The 6,928-nt window shown below is 46.2% G+C and overlaps 1 long non-coding RNA gene across 1 annotated transcript; it reads left to right on the forward strand.

The window, feature by feature from the left end:
* The first annotated feature begins 3,375 nt into the window (after nt 1-3,375).
* On the forward strand, nt 3,376-6,648 carry LOC147581359 (uncharacterized). Its single transcript, XR_015251713.1, has 2 exons — nt 3,376-4,523; nt 5,308-6,648. It is a non-coding gene; the product is annotated as an uncharacterized LOC147581359 (long non-coding RNA).
* Nucleotides 6,649-6,928: the final 280 nt, after the last annotated feature.

Here is a 6,928-nt window from a genome sequence, read left to right on the forward strand (position 1 = left end):
TTAGGACTAGAGTTTCACTAGAACATTCTTTTGGGGAAGGCTGGCATACCCTCTCTTTGTATTAAGGGCACTCATTGATTCATATTACATTAATCAGGAATTTGAAATCATTCATTGGGGCTAGCCTGACGTTCATCTTTCCATCGTTTATAACGATGTTGTTCACTGGGAAATCAATCTGGCGAAACAAACGTCAGGGAGAATTTAATTTTAACCAAGTGGAGTCTTCAAAAGGGGAAGCACCCATTTGTTTACTTAAGAAGTGTTGTGTGCCGGGGACATCTAAGAAGACCGCCTGAATGAAAATAAAAATAAAAATAAAAACAAAAATAAAAATAAAAATAAAAAAAGAAGCCTGCTGGGCCCCTTCCTGCCAGCATTGCATTATCTTGACTTCCTTTATGTGTTTAAAATCAGGACGCCATGTCTGCAGTCTCCTGTCAGTCAGAACTAGTGAGGCCCCCCCTTAAGTTCTTGTTTTTACACTGAGTTGTGTCAGTATTAAATACATCATGGTTTTGAGGCTGATTTAGCCTACTCGTCAAGGTCGCTTTGGATCCTTTCTTGTGTCCTAACATGTGCGTTCACTGCTCTTACAAGCGTTGGTCAATTCCTCGTCCTGACCACCCATCCAGACAAGAGTACAGGCCGGGAACCATGATCGCCCCTTCCCTGTACTCCATGGAACATCATGACTTTGCAATGTCCCCACAGGCTCAGGAGAGCCCTTCTGAGACTCTTAGACTATCACCTTTCTGTGTTGTTTCCAAAGTCAACATTCTTACTAAAGCCCCAGTAGACGGTGCCCCTGGCTGAGCCTGTTTCTGTGCCGCGTTTCATTGTCAGAGAAGGAGCTAGAAGAGATCCGACAGGATTTTCTCCCACGTTACAATCATGACTGTCTGCCTGCATTTGCAAAGGAACCCTTATTTGGAGCATTTATTTTAATATTTAATCAAATATCAAACTTTCATTGACTGGTCTGTAATCACCTCTAAGGTAGGTCTTCCTCCCTCCTCTCCCTCTTTCCTTATCTGCCCCCGTGTCTTTCCCTCTCCCACTTCCTTTTCTCCCCTCCTCCTTCCCTTCTTCTTCACTGAGTCCAAGTTTGCCCATTCCCAGGCCCCGGGAAACTCCCCCGTCTCCAGGTCAAATATAAGAGCTGGTGGCTCTTCAGCAGCACTTGCCTTGCAACGCGCAATTTTCCCGACCGCCTTTGGTGTTCTCATAAATCCGGCCAGAAAGAAACGCCTGCTGTACTCTGGATTTATGACTAGTAGCCCCGAAGAAAGTCACAAATTCATAAACACGCATTCCAAAGTGGGATTTTAACACTGATCTTCTGTTGTCAACTTGAAGGAAAAAAAAAAAAAAGATTTAAAGTTGAGTTTATTACAGCTCGAGAGGAGCTGGAAAAGGACTCAAGACAAATATTTTTGGGCTGAGAACATGTGTGAGGTCACTGTGCCCTCACAGTCTTCTCCCGGTAATGCCGCTGGTAATAGGAGACGGAGATCTGCAGTCTATTCCTGGGAGTTCCTCTGACTCATCCCGTTATCCGAGGACGATGCTTCTTATGTCTGCCTTACTCTCCCATCTGCAAAATGTGGATACACGTTCATGCTCTAACCTTCAGGCATCCTTGAATCTGGGGTTTTCTGCCGGGATCTGTCCTTCAGCAACTTCCGGGAAGTCACATTTGCAAGAGTGGCTGTGGGCCAGCCAGGCCAGGCATGGAGGGAAGTGGAGGGGTCAAGGTCTTGGCAGCTGAACCTGGGGTCATTGCAGAGGTGAGGAGGAGTTCATCAGGCTATGCCCAGAAGGCCAAGTTTTGGGTCGTGGGCATATGCCAAGTCATTAGCTGCATGAATTTTGTAATGGCTTAGAGATGCTGAGGACATATACAGTTTAAAGTTTTTATAGGGTAATAGCTTCCTTTCACTTAAAGAGACTTGGGCGGACCGGAAAGGGTTTGGAGGTGGGCATCCCCGGTGACAGAAATCCAGGGATGCGCGCTCAAATGTTCAAGATCGGCCAAGCGGCGTGTGGAGATTTCTTCAAAGTCCTAGCTGTTTACCAGACGTCTCTTCTGCACTTGTAGTAACTGTGGTTTTGTTCCATACTTTCCGTGAGGATGCTGGACATCTACTGAGAAGAGATGTGAGAGGGCTCTCTGGAAACATCACATCTATTGGAAGGGTGGGGACGAGCAAATGGAGGTTTGTCCGTGGCCCGTGATTGAAGATCATTGGCAGTGACTGGCCTCCATGACAGGCAGCAAGGTTACAAGCAGAACATCAAATGACACCCATAAGGACACTAGAATGTCCCGTACCTTCGATGTGTGTGACCAGACCACACAGCAATATCCATTCTGTGAAATGAAAGCTTTTAGAATGCTTGCAAAAGAAAAAAAAAAGTTCACGAGTTTAAAGATGGCTCTTTATCTTTCTATTTAATCCATTTAACTAAGAAACGAGAGAGATCAAACCACCATCGGTTCTGTTTCTTGTATTTCAGGAAGGAGTTGACTGAACGCAAGTCCAGGACTGACTCCTTATTAAAGGGATAAGGAGAGAGAACTCATCTCCAGGGTCCGAGTACCTGCTCGGAGAAAATGATATATCGTAATTAAGCACCAATGTATGAAGCACCTAGACTTTTAAAATGATTTTGGCCAATTAATTCTGATTAGCATGTGGAAACCATAAGGGCAGGAATCGTTATCTCGCGCAACCAGTCCGGAGAGGCTGCCCCAGGACACAGGGTCACCTTGTACATCCGCCCAGACCCTCCGGATCCACAGGGCTTGAGAATGCACGGAGACATTGGTTCAGGTACTATCTTGCACCGGGGGAACGTGATGGTAGGACTGAGCCATGCATGGTAACAGAGGTCCCTAGGAAGTTTTGTTCTTCCTTCTCTCTTCTGGAAGCCTTATATGGGAAGTTTAACAACAATGCTGGTATTCACCACAAGCTTACTGCGTGCTGGGTAACAGGAAAATTTGCTTTTCCAGCACAGTGGCCCCATGATACTGATATAGCATTAATACCCGCGTGGTGTATTGTCGTACCAGGTAAGCGTGGGCGCTCAGAGCCAGATCAGTTGGATTCAAATCCCAGCTCCACCGTCTATGGGCTGTGACTTTGGGCACGTTTCTTGTCTTGAGCCCCAGGTGCTCCTCTGTAAAATGGAGGTAGTGTAAGCTTCCTGTCTCATGGGACTGTTACAATGATGAAATTGTATCATACATGTCCAGTACTTAGCTTCTTACCTGATATTCAGTCATTTTTTTTAAAAAGTTCACTCATTTATTTTGAGAGAGAACACAAATGGAAGAGGGACGGGGCGGGGGGTGTGGGGAACGCGCAAAGGATCCAAAGCGGGCTTACTTGGCTTGGTGAAGATCTCGTGGTGAAGGGGAGTGCAGTATACATCGGGAGGGGTTATATCCGGAATGATCCGACTTTGGCTAGACCTAGACTTGCTTTAGGGACTCAGGGTAAAGATGGACAAGATGTCGCTTCCCCAGACTCTGGCTTGCCCCTGCTTGGACCCTTGGTTCCGCACGTGTGCACGTGATTTATTAAGTCTGAGATGCAATCGGTGTTGGTTAGAGTAAATAACATCCATTTCAATTTCTGCTGAGGAATGACCTTCTGTTATAGCAACAGATGCTGCCCAGAGTCTAGGCTCATATATCTCCAGGTACCAGCGAGGTGTTGCCTGTACCCCCATGGCGTTAAAGCATCGCAACATCGATAAGATGAGTGGCAGCGAGTGTGGAGTGGACAGTGAGGCACGTGTGAAATGCAGCTGCTTTATTGAGGCAATTTTCTCTGTAGTTGAGTGACCTGCGGGGGCTTTTCAAGTTGGGCAAAAAAACCCAAAATAAAATCTGGTGAGCTTTGGGACAAACGGGCATACTAATTTATTATCTCTTCTCTTAGTAAACGCATGCTGATTATAAAAGGAATGGGTGTTCCTTGAAAAACAATGAACAACTTCTAGTTTTGTTACCAAGAAGCCATCACTGTTAACTTTTCGGATGAGTTTCTCCTAGTATTATTTTGAATGGGTGTGTAGGCACGTGTGTGTGCGTCAACAGGGATTATGCAACGTGAAGAGATTTGCATCTTTCTTTCTCGTACTTCGCGCCTACTATAAACACTTCTCCACGTCATTCGATAATTTAAATAATGTGGTTTTCTATGCTTCCTTAGATTGCACTGTATAGAGCGTGCCTTAGAAAATCATTAACATCAATAAGTGTCTTCGCATTTTTCACTGTTACAAGTAATGTGGCAAAGAGCATTCTTTCTTATAAATCTTTGTGTGCCCTTAGGGGGGTCACGCAGGATAGATTCCTAGACACCCGTTTAGTGCATCTAAGTGTACGAATGGTTCAAAGAAATTAGTACAGGTGGCTAAGGTGGTCCTCCAGAAATGTGCCAGATTAACTTCCTGTCATCAGCGTGTGAAAGTGACCACTTCCCACCACCCTCACCAGCACCGAGCAGGTAAGCCAACTCTGTTCGTTCTGTCTTGTCTAACTTTCTAACACTTATCTTTAACTTCTTATGTTATTCTTTAAAAGTGGTCTTTCTCGTGTCATAAACTCAAATCGTACTGAAATATGAGAAGTAGAGAGGAGGTCTCCCTTTATTCTGACCTCCCCATATTCCTCTATGTGGATGTAAGGTGACTTATTTCACCGAGGTGATGAATGCGCTTACCCCTTTATCTCTGATCATTTATGGGCAACTTTGTGCAACATACATTTCAAGTGGGATTATGCCACCTGACTCCTTTGGATAGCTGCCTCCAAACTGCCTTCCAAAAATGTTGCACTGTTTTACAATTCTGTCAAAAGTGCACGAGAATGCCCATTTCCCCACATCTGCATCACCACTGGGTGTTACTGATCTTTTAATTTTTTCCACTCTTTGGGTAAAAAAATATGATCTCATTCTTGTTTTAATGTACATTTCTTGTGTTTCTGATAGTTAATTGTTTGATGTCCTTTTTTATTTTTGTCAGAAATGGCTATGGATTGTCACCTGTAGTGTTGGTTTATCCACTGCATTTGGATTGAAAAAATCTAGAAAACTGTTCCAACATTTCTGATCTTAAGACAAAAAAGCTTATTCCACATCCTATTCTGGTTCCTGTCTTACTTTTATATTATGTCCGAAATAGAATTTCCTTTTAAATGTGCCCTCACACAGGCCTCCGACTTAGAAACCAGACTCCCGCTTGCTTAAGGCAAAAATCTTGAAGCCTTCTTTCATTTTTCTCTTCAAGGCTCAGACAAGGCCATCAACAAATGCTGTCGGCTCGAACTCGGGGACCATGTGAAGCCATTTGCTTTCCTCCATTCCCACTGCTGCCTCCCGTGCAAGCCACTATGGGCCCTTGGATAGAGTGGAGTCCTCACTTCCACCCTGGCAGTCAGCACCTCAGCACCTAGCATGGCCTTTCACGAATGCCGATCAGATGACGCCCCTCTGCTCAGCCTGCTCTGTGCCTCCTGCCTCACCTAAGACAAAATCCACACTTCCTGCCCCGGCTCACGAGGTTCACTACCGCTGCTTTGTCTCTGCTCCAGCCACGCTGGCCTTCTGCAAATCGTCAAGGTCATCTCGTCTCGGGGTCCCTCAGCTCCTCCTTCCTCCAGGCATCCTCCTTTTCTGGGGTGGGCTCCACAATCCGCAGACGATCCCTCCCACTGCCCTGTTCTGATCACCCCTCATTACTCTGGGATGTTTTTAAACCCATGGATATGACCTATTTCTAAGCTCTAGGAGAGTCTGTTTCATTTCATTCCCTTCTCCGCTCCCAGTGCCCAGAGAGGTGCCTGGCATAGAACAGGCTCTTGATAAATGTTGAGTTAACTAGTGGATGGGTGGAAAGATGCTACTTACGCACTACTTTTGGAGGCCGGGCCTTTGTTTGTAGGGTTCCGGCAGGCTGCAATCCGTTAATCTGTTCAGTCTGTTTTTTAGAGATAATTTCTAAACTTCTGTCCTTCATGGCCGACGCAGAAGGCCTTTCTCAGCCTGATGTGATGTCTCCCTTCTTTGAGCCCCGTAGCGCCTCGTGCTTCTTGGAGACACCTAGTCCTTGCCGAGTATGTCCTGGGCCTTTAAGTCTCTAATTAAGTCCAACAGAATTTCAGGGTCTTGACGACGTGTTTCCCCACCTGTTTCTTCCACAGCAGCCAGTATGGCGTCACACACAGGCTGGGGGCTCTACGAACATTTGCTCGATTGAAACCGTTCTTGCTGTCATGGCCTTGCGTAGCGTGTTGGGACTGATAAAAATATTTCAGGAAACGTGCTCTGATCGGGTTTCTGTTTCCAAGAAGAACATCCCAACCTTGCCATCAGTTAGAACCTTACAGATTCGGAACTGGAGTGAGGCGGGACGTGGGGAGGGAGGGGGTCAGGAATACGCCAGGGGTTTGACCTGAGCACGTGGGGAGCGTGGGGAGCGATTCTGTATAAATCGGGGCTACTCTTTCTTCCCAACTCAAAAACTCATTAGAATATCTATGGAGACAGTCCTCCAGCCTCTGTTTTTCTTAATTTGACAAACCCACGTTGGCCCTGTTTATCTCTCGATGTATCTCCAAAGACTGTCATATTTCTGGTTTCCTGATGAATTGGGCTGCTCGCGGCTGGGCAGCCGGGGCTGGTGACATCGCTGCAGGGTGTCTGCATTTGGTCTAAATGACAAGGCCTCACACTTTGCTCAGCGTCTCCCTCTTGCTTGCAGGGATGAGGAAGGGAACATCTGTAGGTGGTAACCGGGAAGGCAAACTTACAGGGAAAAGGGTATGGTGGGGTGGGTGGAACAGACAGCTGGGCAGTTGGGGCAGGGAGAAGAGAGGCTCTCGCATTGTCCAGTGTTCCTTGAAATCTCC

Source organism: Puma concolor, chromosome B2 (assembly GCF_028749965.1).
Source record: "Puma concolor isolate L17-30 chromosome B2, mPumCon1.1.hap2, whole genome shotgun sequence".
NCBI lineage: Eukaryota > Metazoa > Chordata > Mammalia > Carnivora > Felidae > Puma > Puma concolor.